The sequence below is a fragment of the Carcharodon carcharias genome, chromosome 17 (assembly GCF_017639515.1).
Source record: "Carcharodon carcharias isolate sCarCar2 chromosome 17, sCarCar2.pri, whole genome shotgun sequence".
Classification (NCBI taxonomy): domain Eukaryota; kingdom Metazoa; phylum Chordata; class Chondrichthyes; order Lamniformes; family Lamnidae; genus Carcharodon; species Carcharodon carcharias.
The window spans coordinates 11,081,159-11,099,184 of record NC_054483.1 but is presented as its reverse complement, the minus strand read 5'-3'; positions in this window follow the sequence as shown (position 1 = coordinate 11,099,184).

Below are 18,026 nucleotides of genomic sequence, written 5' to 3'. Positions count from 1 at the left end.
TGTACGCATTTTGTTGTGTCCTGTGTGTGTACTCAGATACTGTACACAGTTGTGTCCTGAGTGTGCTCAGATACTTTACACGGTTGTTTTGGCCTGTGTGTGTACTCATATACTATACACAGTTGTTGTAACCTGTGTGTGTGCTCACATAATGTATATAGTTTTTGTGTCCTGTGTGTGTACTCATACACTGTACACAGTTGTTGTGTCCTGTATGTGTGCTAAGATACAGTACACAGTTATTGTGTCCTGTGCATGTACTCATATACTGTTCACAGTTTTTCTGCCCTGTGTTTGTTCTAAGATACTACACACATTTGCTATGTCTTGTGTTAGTGTACTCAGACACTGTACACAGTTGATGTGTCCTCTGTGCATACCCGGATACTGCACACAGTCGTTGTGTCCTTTGTCTGTACAGATACCGTACACAATTGTTGTGTCCTGTGTATGTGCTCAGAAAATGCACACCGTTGATGTGTCCTGTGTGTGTATTCAGATCCTGTATACAGCTGTGTCCTGAGTTTGCTCAGATACTGTACACGGTTGTTGTGTCCTGTGTGTGTACTCAGATACTGTACACAATTGTTGTGACTTGTGTGTGTACACAAATACTGTACACAGTTGTTGTGTCCTCTGTGTGTGCTCAGATATTGTACATATCTGTTGTGTCCTGTTTGTGTCAGCTGAGATACTTTACACAGTTGTTGTGTCCTGTGTGTATACTCAGATACTATAAACAGTTCTTGTGTCCTATGTGTGTACTCAGATACTGTATACGGTTGCTGTGTCCTGTGTGTGTTCTCATATTCGCTGCACAGTTGTTATCTCCTATCTTATACACAAATACTGTACACAGTTGTTGTATTCTGTGTATGCGCTCAGATACTGTACATCGTTTTTGTGTCCTATGTGTGTGGTCAGATAGAGTACACAGTTGTTGTGTCCTGTGTTTATACTCAGATTCTGTACCCAGTGTTTTTTCCTGTGTCTGTACACATACTGTACACAGTTTTTGCATCCTGTGTGTGTACTCAGATACTGTACACAGTTGTGTCCTGAGTGTGCTCAGATACTGTACACGAATGTTGTGCCTTGTTTGTGTACTAATATACTGTACACAGTTGTTGTATTCTCTGTGTTTTCTCAGATACTGTACATAGTTTCTGTGTCCTGAGTGTGTACTCAGATACTGTACACAGTTGTTGTGTGTGTGTGTGTGCGTACTCAAATACGGTACATAGTTGTCTGTGCGTGTGTACTCCGATAATGTACACAGATGTTGTGTCCTGAGTCTGTGTGCTCAGATACGGTACACAGTTGTTGTGTCCTGTTTGTGTCTGCTCAGATACTGTACACAGATGTTGTGTCCTGTGTGTATACTCAGATACTGTATGCAGTTGTTGTGTCCTGTGTGTGTGTACTCAGAAACTGTAGACAATTGTTGCAACTTGTGTGTGTGCTCAGATACTGTGAGCAGTTGTGTCCAGTGTTTGTACTCAGATTCTGCTCCCATTGTTGTGTCCTGTGTCTGTACAGATACTGTACACATTTTGTTGTGTCCTGTGTGTGTACTCAGATACTGTATAAAGTTGTGTCCTGACTGTGCTCAGATATTGTACACGGTGTTGTTGTCTGTGTGCCTACTTTTATACTGTACACAGTTGTTGTAACCTCTGTGTGTGCTCAGATAATGCATATAGTTGTTGTGTCCTGTGTGTGTCCTCAGATACTGTACACAGTTATTCTGTCCTGTGTGTGCTCTCAGATACTACACACATTTGTTATGTCTTATGTTCGTGTACTCAGATACTGTACACAGTTGCTGTGTCCTCTGTGTGTACCCAGATACTGCACCCAGTCGTTGTGTCCTGTGTCTGTACAGATACAGTACACAATTGTTGTGTCCTGTGTATGTGCTCGAAAACTGCACACGGTTGATGTGTCATGTGTGTGTATTCAGATACTGTACACAGTTGTGTCCTGAGTGTGCTCAGATACTGTACACGTTGTTGTGTCCTGTGTGCTTACTCAGATACTGTACACAATTGTTGTGTCTTGTGTGTGTACACAAATACGGTACACAGTTGTTGTATCCTGTGTGTGTGCTCAGATACTGTACATATTTGTTGTGTCCTATGTGCCTGTTTAGATACGGTACACAGTTGTTGTATCCTGTGTGTGTGCTCAGATACTGTACATGTTTGTTGTGTCCTATGTGCCTGCTTTGATACTGTACACAGTTGTTGTGTCCTGTGTGTGTGCTCAGATACTGTACACAGTTGTTGTGTCCTGTGTTTACGCATATACTGTACACTGTTCCTGTGTCCTGTGAGTGTACACACATACTGTAAACAAATGTTCTATCCTGTGTGTGTTCTGTGATACTGTACATAGTTGTTGTGTCCTTTGTGTGTACTCAGATACTGTACACAGTTGTGTCCTGAGTGTGCTCAGATACTGTACACGGATGTTGTGTCTTGTGTGTGTACAAAGATACTGTACACAGTTGTGTCCTCAATGTGCTCAGGTACTGTACAAAGTTGTGTCCTGAGTGTGCTCAGATACTGTACACGGTGGCTGTGTCCTGTGTGTTTACTCAGATACAGTACACAGTTATGCGTGTGTCCAGAGTGTGTGCACATAGATACTGTACACAGTTGTTGTGTCCTTTGAGTACTCAGATACTTTATACAGTTGTTGTGACTTGTGTTTACACAGATACTCTAAACATTTGTGTTTGAGTACAGAGATATGTACACTTTTGCTGTGTCCTGTGTGTGTACACAGATGCTGTACCCAGTTGTTGTGTCCTATGTGTGTACTTAGATATTGTAGACAGTTGTTGTGTACTGTATGTGTTCTCAGATACTGTAGAAAGTTGTTGCATCCTGTGTGTGCGATCGGATACTTTACACAGTTGTTGTGTCCTATGTGCGTCTGCTCAGATACTGTACACATTTTGTTGTGTCCTGTGTGTGTTCTCAGATACTGTACCCAGTTGTTGTGTCCTGTTTGTATATTTAGATACTGTACACAGATGTTGAGTCCTGTGTGTGTACTCAGATACTGTAGGCAGTTGTTGCATCTTGTGTGTGTGCTCAGATACAGTACACAGTTGTGTCCTGTGTTTGTACTCAAATTTTTTCCCATTGTTGTGTCCTGTGTGTATACTCCGATACTGTACACAGTTGTGTCCTGAGTGTGCTCAGATACTGTACATGGTTGTTTTGGCCTATGTGTGTACTCATATACTGTAAAAAGTTGTTGTAACCTGTGTGTGTGCTCACATAATGTATATAGTTGTTTTGTTCTGTGTGTGCACTCATATACTGTACACAGTGGTTGTGTCCTCTATGTGTGCTAAGATACAGTACACAGTTAATGGGTCCTGTGCATGTACTCAGATACTGTTCACAGTTTTTCTGTCCTGTGAGTGCTCTAATATACTATACACATTTGCTATGTCTTGTATTTAGTGTACTGCATAAGACACTGCATACAGCTGCTGTGTCCTCTGTGCTTACCCGGATACTGCCCACAGTCGTTGTGTCCTTTGTCTGTACAGATATCGTACACAATTGTTGTGTCCTCTGTATGTGCTCAGATAATGCACACCGTTGATGTGTCCTGTGTGTGTATTCAGATACTGTACACAGCTGTGTCCTGAGTGTGCTCAGATACTGTACACGGTTGTTGTGTCCTGTGTGTGTACTCAGATACTGTACACAATTGTTGTGTCTTGTGTGTGTACACAAATACTGTACACAGTTGTTGTGTCCTCTGTGTGTGCTCAGATATTGTACATATTTGTTGTGTCCTGTGTGTGTCCGCTCAGATACTTTACACTGTTGTTGTGTCCTGTGTGTATTCTCAGATTATAGAAACAGTTCTTGTGTCCTATGTGTGTACTCAGATACTGTATACGGTTGTTGTATCCTGTGTGGGTTTTCATATACTCTGCACAGTTGTTATGTCCTATCTTTACACACAAATACTGTACACAGATGTTGTATACTGTGTGTGCGCTCAGATACTGTACATCGTTTTTGTGTCATATGTGTGTGGTCAGATACAGTACACAGTTGTTGTGTCCTGTGTGTATACACAGATTCTGTACCCAGTGTTTTTTCCTGTGTCTGTATACATACTGTACACAGTTTTTGCATCCTATGCTTGTACTCAATTACTGTACACAGTTGTGTCCTGAGTGTGCTCAGATACTGTACACGTTTGTTGTGGCCTGTGTGTGTACTAATATACTGTACACAGTTGTTGTGTGTGTGTGTGTGCGTACTCAAATACGGTACATAGTTGTGTGTGCGTGTGTACTCCGATACTGTACACAGTTGTTGTGTTCTGAGTCTGTGTGCTCAGATAGGGTTCACAGTTGTTGTGTCCTGTTTGTGTCTGCTTAGATACTGTACACAGATGTTGTGTCCTGTGTGTATACTCTGATACTGTACACAGTTGTTGTGTCCTGTGCATGTGTACTCAGAAAGTTTAGACAATTGTTGCAACTTGTGTGTGTGCTCAGATACTGTGCGCAGTTGTGTCCAGTGTTTGTACTCAGATTCTGCTCCCATTGTTGTGTCCTGTGTCTGTACAGATACTGTACACATTTCGTTGTGTCCTGTGTGTTTAAACAGATACTGTGTGCAGTTGTGTCCTGACTGTGCTCAGATACTGTACACGGTGTTGTGGCCTGTGTGCCTACTCATATACTGTACACAGTTGTTGTAATCTCTGTGGCTGCTCAGATAATTAACATAGTTGTTGTGTCCTGAGTTTGTACTCAGGAAATGTACATAGTTTTTCTGTCCTGTGTGTGCTCTCAGATACTACACACATTAGTTATGTCTTATGTTCGTGTACTCAGATACTGTACACAGTTGCTGTGTCCTCTGAGTGTACCCGGATACTGCACCCAGTCGTTGTGTCCTGTGTCTGTACAGATACAGTACACAATTGTTGCGTCCTGTGTATGTGCTCGAAAACTGCACACAGTTGATGTGTCATGTGTATGTATTCAGATACTGTACACAGTTGTGTCCTGAGTGTGCTCAGATACTGTACACGTTGTTGTGTCCTGTGTGTTTGCTCAGATACAGAACACAATTGTTGTGTCTTGTGTGTGTACACAAATACTGTACACAGTTGTTGTATCCTGTGTGTGTGCTCAGATACTGTACATATTTGTTGTGTCCTATGTGCCTGCTCAGATACTGTACACAGTTGTTGTGTGCTGTGTGTGTGCTCAGATACTGTACACAGTTGTTGTGCCCTGTGTGTACGCATATTCTGTACACTGTTCCTGTGTCCTGTGAGTGTACACACATACTGTAAACAAATGGTGTATCCTGTGTGTGTGCTGTGATACTGTACACAGTTGTTGTGTCCTGTGTGTGTACTCAGATACAGTACACAGTTATGCGTGTGTCCAGAGTGTGTGTACATAGATACTGCAAAGTTGTTGTGTCCTTTGTGATTACTCAGATACTTTATACAGTTGTTGTGACTTGTTTGAACACAGATACTGTAAACATTTGTGTTTGAGTACGCAGATAATGTACACATTTGCTGTGTCCTGTGTGTGTACACAGATGCTGTACCCAGTTGTTGTGTCCTATGTGTGTACTTTGATATTGTAGACAGTTGTTGTGTACTGTATGTGTTCGCAGATAGTGTAGAACGTTGTTGCATCCTGTGTGTGCGATCGGATACTGTACACAGTTGTTGTGTCCTGTGTGTGTCTGCTCAGATACTGTACACATTTTGTTGTGTCCTGTGTGTGTACTCAGATACTGTACGCAGTTGTGTCCTGAGTGTGCTCAGATACAGTACACGGTTGTTTTGTCCTGTGTGTGTACTCATATACTGTACGCAGTCATTGTATCCTGTATATGTGCTAAGAGACAGTACACAGTTATTGTGTCCTGTGCATGTACTCAGATACTGTTCACAGTTTTTCTGCCCTGTGTTTGTTCTAAGATACCATACACATTTGCTATGTCTTGTGTTAGTGTACTCTGACACTGTACACAGTTGCTGTGTTCTCTGCGCATACCCGGATACTGCACACATTCGTTGTATCCTTTGTCTGTACAGATACCATACACAATTGTTGTGTCCTGTGTATGTGGTCAGATAATGCACACCGTTGATGTGTCCTGTGTGTGTATTCAGATACTGTATACAGCTGTGTCCTGAGTGTGCTCAGATACTGTACACGGTTGTTGTGTCCTGTGTGTGTACTCAGATACTGTACACAATTGTTGTGTCTTGTGTGTGTACACAAATACTGTACACAGTTGTTGTGTCCTCTGTGTGTGCTCAGATATTGTACATATTTGTTGTGTCCTGTTTGTTTCAGCTCAGATACTTTACACAGTTTTTGTGTCCTGTGTGTATACTCAGATACTTTAAACAGTTCTTGTGTCCTATGTGTGTACTCAGATACTGTATACGGTTGTTGTGTCCTGTGTGTGTTCTCATATACTCTGCACAGTTGTTATCTCCTATCTTTATACACAAATATTGTACACAGTTGTTGTATACTGTGTGTGCGCTCAGATACTGTACATCGTTTTTGTGTGTGCTCTGATACAGTACACAGTTGTTGTGTCCTGTGTTTATACTCAGATTCTGTACCCAATGTTTTTTCCTGTGTCTGTACACATACTGTACACAGTTTTTGCATCCTGTGTTTGTACCCAGATACTGTACACAGTTGTGTCCTGAGTGTGCTCAGATACTGTACACGGAAGTTGTGGCTTGTGTGTGTTCTAATATACTCTACACAGTTGTTGTATTCTCTGTGTGTGCTCAGATACTGTACATAGTTTTTGTGTCCTGAGTGTGTACTCCGATACTGAAGACAGTTGTTGTGTGTGTGTGTGTGCACTCAAATACGGTACATAATTGTGTGTGCGTGTGTACTCCGATACTGTACACAGATGTTGTTTCCTGAGTCTGTGTGCTCAGATACGGTACACAGTTGTTGTGTCCTGTTTGTTTCTGCTCAGATACTGTACACAGATGTTGTGTCCTGTGTGTATACTCAGATACTGTACGCAGTTGTTGTGTCCTGTGTGTGTGTACTCAGAATCTGTAGACAATTGTTGCAACTTGTGTGTGTCCTCAGATACTGTGAGAATTTGTGTCGAGTGTTTGTACTCAGATTCTTCTCCCATTGTTGTGTCCTGTGTCTGTAGAGATACTGTACACATTTTGTTGTGTCCTGTGTGTGTACTCAGATACTGTATAAAGTTGTGTCCTGACTGTGCTCAGATACTGTACACGGTGTTGTTTTCTGTGTGCCTACTCATATACTGTACACAGTTATTGTAACCTCTCTGTATGCTCAGTTAATGTATATAGTTGTTGTGTCCTGTGTGTGTACTCAGATACTGTACACAGTTTTTCTGTCCTGTGTGTGCTCTCAGATACTACACACATTTCTTATGTCTTATGTTAGTGTACTCAAATACTGTACACAGTTGCTGTGTCCTCTGTGTGTACCCGGATACTGCACCCAGTCGTTGTGTCCTGTGTCTGTACAGATACAGTACACAATTGTTGTGTCCTGTGTATGTGCTCGAAAACTGCACACAGTTGATGTGTCATGTGTGTGTATTCAGATACTGTACACAGTTGTGTCCTGAGTGTGCTCAGATACTGTACACGTTGTTGTGTCCTGTGCGTTTACTCAGATACTGTACATAATTGTTGTGTCTTGTGTGTGTACACAAATACTGTACACAGTTGTTGTATCCTGTGTGTGTGCTCAGATACTGTACATATTTCTTGTGTCCTATGTGCCTGTTTAGATACTGTACACAGTTGTTGTGTCCTGTGTGTGTGCTCAGATACTGTACACAGTTGTTGTGTCCTGTGTGTACTCATATACTGTACACTGTTCCTGTGTCCTGTGAGTGTACACACATACTGTAAACAAATGTTGTATCCTGTGTGTGTGCTGTGATACTGTACACAGTTGTTGTGTCCTTTGTGTGTACTCAGATACTGTACACAGTTGTGTCCTCAATGTGCTCAGGTACTGTACAAAGTTGTGTCCTGAGTGTGCTTAGATACTGTATACGGTGGCTGTGTCCTGTGTGTGTACTTAGATACTGTACACAGTTATGCGTGTGTCCAGAGTGTGTGTACATAGATACTGTACACAGTTGTTGTGTCCTTTGTGAGCACTCAGATACTTTATACAGTTGTTGTGACTTGTGTGTACACAGATATTGTAAACATTTGTGTTTGAGTGCGCAGATAATGTATACATTTGCTGTGTCCTGTGTGTGTGCACAGATGCTGTACCCAGTTGTTTTGTCCCATGTGTGTACTTAGATATTGTAGACAGTTGTTGTGTACTGTATGTGTTCTCAGATACTGTAGAACGTTGTTGCATCCTGGTTCTGCGATCAGATACTGTACACAGTTGTTGGGTCCTGTGTGCATCTGCTCAGATACTGTACACATTTTGTTGTGTCCTGTGTGTGTACTCAGATACTGTACACAGTTGTTGTGTCCTGTTTGTATATTTAGATACTGTACACAGATGTTGAGTCTGTGTGTGTACTCAGATACTGTAGACAGTTGTTGCATCTTGTGTGTGTGCTCAGATACAGTACACAGTTGTGTCCTGTGTTTGTGCTCAAATTTTTTCCCATTGTTGTGTCCTGTGTGTGTACTCAGATACTGTACACATTTGTGTCCTGAGTGTGCACAGATACTGTACACGGTTGCTTTGGCCTGTGTGTGTACTCATATACTGTAAAAAGTTGTAACCTGTGTGTGTGCTCACATAATGTATATAGTTGTTTTGTTATGTGTGTGCACTCATATACTGTACACAGTGGTTGTGTCCTCTATGTGTGCTAAGATACAGTACACAGGTAATGGGTCCTGTGCATGTACTCAGATACTGTTCACAGTTTTTCTGTCCTGTGAGTGCTCGAATATACTATACACATTTGCTATGTCTTGTGTTAGTGTACTCAGACACTGTATACAGCCGCTGTGTCCTCTGTGCTTACCCGGATACTGCCCACAGTCGTTGTGTCCTTTGTCTGTACAGATATCGTACATAATTGTTGTGTCCTCTGTATGTGCTCAGATAATACACACCGTTGATGTGTCCTGTGTGTGTATTCAGATACTGTACACAGCTGTGTCCTGAGTGTGCTCAGATACTGTACATGGTTGTTGTGTCCTGTGTGTGTACTCAGATACTGTACACAATTGTTGTGTCTTGTGTGTGTACACAAATACTGTACACAGTTGTTGTGTCCTCTGTGTGTGCTCAGATATTGTACATATTTGTTGTGTCCTGTGTGTGTCCGCTCAGATACTTTACACTGTTGTTGTGTCCTGTGTGTATACTCAGATTATATAAACAGTTCTTGTGTCCTATGTGTGTACTCAGATACTGTATACGGTTGTTGTGTCCTTTGTGTGTTCTCATATACTCTGCACAGTTGTTATGTCCTATCTTTACACACAAATACTGTACACAGATGTTGTATCCTGTGTGTGCGCTCAGATACTGTACATCGTTTTTGTGTCATATGTGTGTGGTCAGATACAGTACACAGTTGTTGTGTCCTGTGTGTATACACAGATTCTGTACTCAGTGTTTTTTCCTTTGTCTGTATACATACTGTAAACAGTTTTTGCATCCTATGTGTGTATTCAATTACTGTACACAGTTGTGTCCTGAGTGTGCTCAGATACTGTACACGGTTGTTGTGGCCTGTGTGTGTACTAATATACTGTACACAGTTGTTGTGTGTGTGTGTGTGTGCGTACTCAAATACGGTACATAGTTGTGTGTGCGTGTGTACTCCGATACTGTACACAGTTGTTGTGTCCTGAGTCTGTGTGCTCAGATAGGGTACACAGTTGTTGTGTCCTGTTTGTGTCTTCTTAGATACTGTACACAGATGTTGTGTCCTGTGTGTATACTCTGATACTGTACACAGTTGTTGTGTCCTGTGCATGTGTACTCAGAAAGTTTAGACAATTGTTGCAACTTGTGTGTGTGCTCAGATACTGTGCGCAGTTGTGTCCAGTGTTTGTACTCAGATTCTGCTCCCATTGTTGTGTCCTGTGTCTGTACAGATACTGTACACATTTTGTTGTGTCCTGTGTGTGTAAACAGATACTGTGTGCAGTTGTGTCCTGACTGTGCTCAGATACTGTACACGGTGTTGTGTCCTGTGTGCCTACTCATATACTGTACACAGTTGTTGTAATCTCTGTGGCTGCTCAGATAATTAACATAGTTGTTGTGTCCTAGGTTGTACTCAGGAAATGTACATAGTTTTTCTGTCATGTGTGTGCTCTCAGATACTACACACATTAGTTATGTCTTATGTTAGTGTACTCAGATACTGTACACAGTTGCTGTGTCCTCTGAGTGTACCCGGATACTGCACCCAATCGTTGTGTCCTGTGTCTGTACAGATACAGTACACAATTGTTGCGTCCTGTGTATGTGCTCGAAAACTGCACACAGTTGATGTGTCATGTGTATGTATTCAGATACTGTACACAGTTGTGTCCTGAGTGTGCTCAGATACTGTACACATTGTTGTGTCCTGTGTGTTTGCTCAGATACTGAACACAATTGTTGTGTCTTGTGTGTGTACACAAATACTGTACACAGTTGTTGTATCCTGTGTGTGTGCTCAGATACTGTACATATTTGTTGCGTCCTATGTGCCTGCTCAGATACTGTACACAGTTGTTGTATCCTGTGTGTGTGCTCAGATACCGTTCACAGTTGTTGTGCCCTGTGTGTACGCATATACTGTACACTGTTCCTGTGTCCTGTGAGTGCACACACATACTGTAAACAAATGTTGTATCCTGTGTGTGGGCTGTGATACTGTACACAGTTGTTGTGTCCTGTGTGTGTACTCAGATACTGTACACAGTTGTTGTGTCCTGTGTGTGTACTCAGATACAGTACACAGTTATGCGTGTGTCCAGAGTGTGTGTACATAGATACTGTACACTGTTGTTGTGTCCTTTGTGATTACTGAGATACTTTATACAGTTGTTGTGACTTGTGTATACACAGATACTGTAAACATTTGTGTTTGAGTACGCAGATAATGCACACAGTTGCTGTGTCCTGTGTGTGTGCTCAGATGCTGTACCCAGTTGTTGTGTCCTTTGTTTGTACATTGATATTGTAGACAGTTGTTGTGTCCAGTGTGTGTGCTCAGATACTGTACACAGTTGTTGTGTCCTGTGTGTACTCATATACTGTACACTGTTCCTGTGTCCTGTGAGTGTACACACATACTGTAAACAAATGTTGTATCCTGTGTGTGTGCTGTGATTCTGTACACAGTTGTTGTGTCCTTTGTGTGTACTCAGATACTGTACACAGTTGTGTCCTCAATGTGCTCAGGTACTGTACAAAGTTGTGTCCTGAGTGTGCTCAGATACTGTATACGGTGGATGTGTCCTGTGTGTGTACTTAGATACAGTACACAGTTATGCGTGTGTCCAGAGTGTGTGTACATAGATACTGTACACAGTTGTTGTGTCCTTTGTGAGCACTCAGATACTTTATACAGTTGTTGTGACTTGTGTTTACACAGATATTGTAAACATTTGTGTTTGAGTACGCAGATAATTATACATTTGCTGTGTCCTGTGTGTGTTCACAGATGCTGTACCCAGTTGTTTTGTCCTATTTGTTTACTTAGATATTGTAGACAGTTGTTGTGTACTGTATGTGTTCTCAGATACTGTAGAACGTTGTTGCATCCTGGTTGTGCGATCAGATACTGTACACAGTTGTTGTGTCCTGTGTGCATCTGCTCAGATACTGTACACATTTTGTTGTGTCCTGTGTGTGTACTCAGATACTGTACACAGTTGTTGTGTCCTGTTTGTATATTTAGATACTGTACACAGATGTTGAGTCTGTGTGTGTACTCAGATAGTGTAGACAGTTGTTGCATCTTGTGTGTGTGCTCAGATACAGTACACAGTTGTGTCCTGTGTTTGTACTCAAATTTTTTCCCATTGTTGTGTCCTGTGTGTGTACTCAGATACTGTACACAGTTGTGTCCTGAGTGTGCACAGATACTGTACACGGTTGTTTTGGCCTGTGTGTGTACTCATATACTGTAAAAAGTTGTTGTAACCTGTGTGTGTGCTCACATAATGTATATAGTTGTTTTGTTCTGTGTGTGCACTCATATACTGTACACAGTGGTTGTGTCCTCTATGTGTGCTAAGATACAGTGCACAGTTAATGGGTCCTGTGCATGTACTCATTACTGTTCACAGTTTTTCTGTCCTGTGAGTGCTCGAATATACTATACACATTTGCTATGTCTTGTATTAGTGTACTCAGACACTGTATACAGCTGCTGTGTCCTCTGTGCATACCCAGATACTGCCCACAGTCGTTGTGTCCTTTGTCTGTACAGATATCGTACACAATTGTTGTGTCCTCTGTATGTGCTCAGATAATGCACACCGTTGATGTGTCCTGTGTGTGTATTCAGATACTGTACACAGCTGTGTCCTGAGTGTGCTCAGATACTGTACACGGTTGTTGTGTCCTGTGTGTGTACTCAGATACTGTACACAATTGTTGTGTCTTGTGTGTGTACACAAATACTGTACACAGTTGTTGTGTCCTCTGTGTGTGCTCAGATATTGTACATATTTGTTGTGTCCTGTGTGTGTCCGCTCAGATACTTTACACTGTTGTTGTGTCCTGTGTGTATACTCAGATTATATAAACAGTTCTTGTGTCCTATGTGTGTACTCAGATACTGTATACGGTTGTTGTGTCCTGTGTGTGTTCTCATATACTTTGCACAGTTGTTATGTCCTATCTTTACACACAAATACTGTACACAGATGTTGTATACTGTGTGTGCGCTCAGATACTGTACATCGTTTTTGTGTCATATGTGTGTGGTCAGATACAGTACACAGTTGTTGTGTCCTGTGTGTATACACAGATTCTTTACCCAGTGTTTTTTCCTGTGTCTGTATACATACTGTACACAGTTTTTGCATCCTATGTGTGTACTCAATTACTGTACACAGTTGTGTCCTGAGTGGGCTCAGATACTGTACATGGTTGTTGTGGCCTGTGTGTGTACTAATATACTGTACACAGTTGTTGTGTGTGTGTGTGTGTGTGTGTACTCAAATACGGTACATAGTTGTGTGTGCGTGTGTACTCTGATTACAGTTACGGCAGTTGTTGTGTCCTCTGTGTGTGTACTCAGAATCTGTAGACAATTGTTGCAACTTGTGTGTGTCCTCAGATACTGTGAGAAGTTGTGTCGAGTGTTTGTACTCAGTTGTTGTGTCCTGTTTGTATATTTCGATACTGTACACAGATGTTGTTTCCTGTGTGTGTACTCAGATAGTGTAGACAGTTGTTGCATCTTGTGTGTGTGCTCAGATACAGTACACAGTTGTGTCCTGTGTTTGTACTCAAATTTTTTCCCATTGTTGTGTCCTGTGTGTGTACTCAGATACTGTACACAGTTGTGTCCTGAGTGTGCACAGATACTGTACACGGTTGTTTTGGCCTGTGTGTGTACTCATATACTGTACACAGTTGTTGTAACCAGTGTGTGTGCTCACATAATGTATATAGTTGATGTGTCCTGTTTGTGTATTCAGATACTGTATACAGCTGTGTCCTGAGTGTGCTCAGATAATGTACACGATTGTTGTGTCCTATGTGTGTACTCAGATACTGTACACAATTGTTTTGTCTTGTGTGTGTACACAAATACTGTACACAGTTGTTGTGTCCTCTGTGTGTGCACAGATATTTTAGATATTTGTTGTGTCCTGTGTGTGTCCGCTCAGATACTTTACACAGTTGTTGTGTCCTGTGTGCATACTGAGATACTATAAACAGTTCTTGTGTCCTATATGTGTACTCAGATACTGTATACGGTTGTTGTGTCCTGTGTGCGTTCTCATATACTCTGCACAGTTGTTATCTCCTATCTTTATACACAAATACTGTAGACAGTTGTTGTATCCTGTGTGTGCGCTCAGATACTGTACATCGTTTTTGTGTCCTATGTGTGTGCTCTGATACAGTACACAGTTGTTGTGTCCTGTGTTTATACTCAGACTCTGTACCCAATGTTTTTTCCTGTGTCTGTACACATACTGCACACAGTTTTTGTATCCTGTGTGTGTACTCAGATACTGTACACAGTTGTGTCCTGAGTGTGCTCAGTTACTGTACACGGAAGTTGAGGCTTGTGTGTGTTCTAATATACTGTACACAGTTGTTGTATTCTCTGTGTGTGCTCAGATACTGTACATAGTTTTTGTGTCCTGAGTGTGTACTCCGATACTGTACACAGTTGTTGTGTGTGTGTGTGTGCACTCAAATACGGTACATAATTGTGTGTGCGTGTGTACACCGATACTGTACACAGATGTTGTTTCCTGAGTCTGTGTGCTCAGTTACGGTACACAGTTGTTGTGTCCTGTTTGTGTCTGCTCAGATACTGTACACAGATGTTGTGTCCTGTGTGTATCCTCAGATACTGTACGCAGTTGTTGTGTCCTGTGTGTGTGTACTCAGAATCTGTAGACAATTGTTGCAACTTGTGTGTGTCCTCAGATACTGTGAGAAGTTGTGTCGAGTGTTTGTACTCAGATTCTTCTCCCATTGTTGTGTCCTGTGTCTGTACGGATACTGTACACATTTTGTTGTGTCCTGTGTGTGTACTCAGATACTGTATAAAGTTGTGTCCTGACTGTGCTCAGATACTGTACACGGTGTTGTTGTCTGTGTGCCTACTCATATACTGTACACAGTTGTTGTAACTTCTGTGTATGCTCAGTTAATGTATATAGTTGTGTCCTGTGTGTGTCCTCAGATACTGTACACAGTTTTTCTGTCCTGTGTGTGCTCTCAGATACTACACACATTTGTTATGTCTTATGTTAGTGTACTCAGATACTGTACACAGTTGCTGTGTCCTCTGTGTGTACCCGGATACTGCACCCAGTCGTTGTGTCCTGTGTCTGTACAGATACAGACACAATTGTTGTGTCCTGTGTATGTGCTCGAAAACTGCACACAGTTGATGTGTCATGTGTGTGTATTCAGATACTGTACACAGTTGTGTCCTGAGTGTGCTCAGATACTGTACACGTTGTTGTGTCCTGTGTGTTTACTCAGATACTGTACATAATTGTTGTGTCTTGTGTGTGTACACAAATACTGTACACAGTTGTTGTATCCTGTGTGTGTGCTCAGATACTTTACATATTTCTTGTGTCCTATGTGCCTGCTCAGATACTGTACACAGTTGTTGTGTCCTGTGTGTGTGCTCAGATACTGTACACAGTTGTTGTGTCCTGTGTGTACTCATATACTGTACACTGTTCCTGTGTCCTGTGAGTGTACACACATACTGTAAACAAATGTTGTATCCTGTGTGTGTGCTGTGATACTGTACACAGTTGTTGTGTCCTTTGTGTGTACTCAGATACTGTACACAGTTGTGTCCTCAATGTGCTCAGGTACTGTACAAAGTTGTGTCCTGACTGTGCTCAGATACTGTATATGGTGGCTGTGTCCTGTGTGTGTACTTAGATACTGTACACAGTTGTTGTGTCCTTTGTGAGCACTCAGATACTTTATACAGTTGTTGTGACTTGTGTGTACACATATATTGTAAACATTTGTGTTTGAGTACGCAGATAATGTATACATTTGCTGTGTCCTGTGTGTGTACACAGATGCTGTACCCATTTGTTTTGTCCTATGTGTGTACTTAGATATTGTAGACAGTTGTTGTGTACTGTATGTGTTCTCTGATACTGTAGAACGTTGTTGCATCCTGGTTCTGCGATCAGATACTGTACACAGTTGTTGTGTCCTGTGTGTACTCATATACTGTACACTGTTCCTGTGTCCTGTGTGTGTACACACATACTGTAAACAAATGTTGTATCCTGTGTGTGTGCTGTGATACTGTACACAGTTGTTGTGTCCTTTGTGTGTACTCAGATACTGTACACAGTTGTGTCCTCAATGTGCTCAGGTACTGTACAAAGTTGTGTCCTGACTGTGCTCAGATACTGTATATGGTGGCTGTGTCCTGTGTGTGTACTTAGATACTGTACACAGTTGTTGTGTCCTTTGTGAGCACTCAGATACTTTATACAGTTGTTGTGACTTGTGTGTACACATATATTGTAAACATTTGTGTTTGAGTACGCAGATAATGTATACATTTGCTGTGTCCTGTGTGTGTACACAGATGCTGTACCCATTTGTTTTGTCCTATGTGTGTACTTAGATATTGTAGACAGTTGTTGTGTACTGTATGTGTTCTCTGATACTGTAGAACGTTGTTGCATCCTGGTTCTGCGATCAGATACTGTACACAGTTGTTGTGTCCTGTGTGCATCTGCTCAGATACTGTACACATTTTGTTGTGTCCTGTGAGTGTACTCAGATACTGTACACAGCTGTTGTGTCCTGTTTGTATATTTAGATACTGTACACAGATGTTGAGTCCTGTGTGTGTACTCAGAGACTGTAGACAGTTGTTGCATCTTGTGTGTGTGCTCAGATACAGTACACAGTTGTGTCCTGTGTTTGTACTCAAATTTTTTCCCATTGTTGTGTCCTGTGTGTGCACTCAGATACTGTACACATTTGTGTCCTGAGTGTGCACAGATACTGTACACGGTTGTTTTGGCCTGTGTGTGTACTCATATACTGTACACAGTTGTTGTAACCAGTGTGTGTGCTCACATAATGTATATAGTTGATGTGTCCTGTTTGTGTATTCAGATACTGTATACAGCTGTGTCCTGAGTGTGCTCAGATAATGTACACGGTTGTTGTGTCCTATGTGTGTACTCAGATACTGTACACTATTGTTTTGTCTTGTGTGTGTGTACACAAATACTGTACACAGTTGTTGTGTCCTCTGTGTGTACTCAGATACTGTATACGGTTGTTGTGTCCTGTGTGTGTTCTCATATACTCTGCACAGTTGTTATGTCCTATCTTAATACCCAAATACAGTACACAGTTGTTGTATCCTGTGAGTGCGCTCAGATACTGTACATCGTTTTTGTTTCCTATGTGTGTGCTCAGATACAGTACACAGTTGTTGTGTCCTGTGTTTATACTCAGATTCTGTACTCAGTGTTTTTTCCTGTGTCTGTACACATACTGTACACAGTTTTTGCATCCTGTGTGTGTACTCAGATACTGTACACAGTTGTGCACTGAGTGTGCTCAGATACTGTACACTGTTGTTGTGGCCTGTGTGTGTACTAATATACTGTACATAGTTGTTGTATTCTGTGTGTGTGCTCATATTCTGTACATAGTTTTTGTGTCCTGAGTGTGTACTCCGATACTGTACACAGTTGTTGTGTGTGTGCATGTGTACTCAAATACGGTACATAGTGGGGTGTGCGTGTATACTCCGATACTGTATACAGTTGTTTTGTCCTGAGTCTGTGTGCTCAGATACGGTACACCGTTGTTGTGTCCTGTTTGTGTCTGCTCAGATACTGTACACAGATGTTGTGTCCTGTGTGTATGCTCAGATACTGTACGCAGCTGTTGTGTCCTGTGTGTGTGCACTCAGAAACTGTATACAATCGTTGCAACTTGTGTGTGTGCTCAGATACTGTGAGCAGTTGCGTCCAGTGTTTGTACTCAGATTCTGCTCCCATTGTTGTGTCCTGTGTCTGTACAGATACTGTACACATTTTGGTGTGTCCTATGTGTGTACTCCGATACTGTATGAAGTTGTGTCCTGAGTGTGCTCAGATACTGTACACGGTGTTGTGGCCTGTGTGCCTACTCATATACTGTACACAGTTGTTGTAACCTCTGTGTGTGCTCAGATAATGTGCATTGTTGTTGTGTCCTGTGTGTGTACTCAGATCTGTGCACTGTTTTTTCTGTCCTGTGTGTGCTCTCAGATACTACACACATTTTTTATGTCTTATGTTAGTGT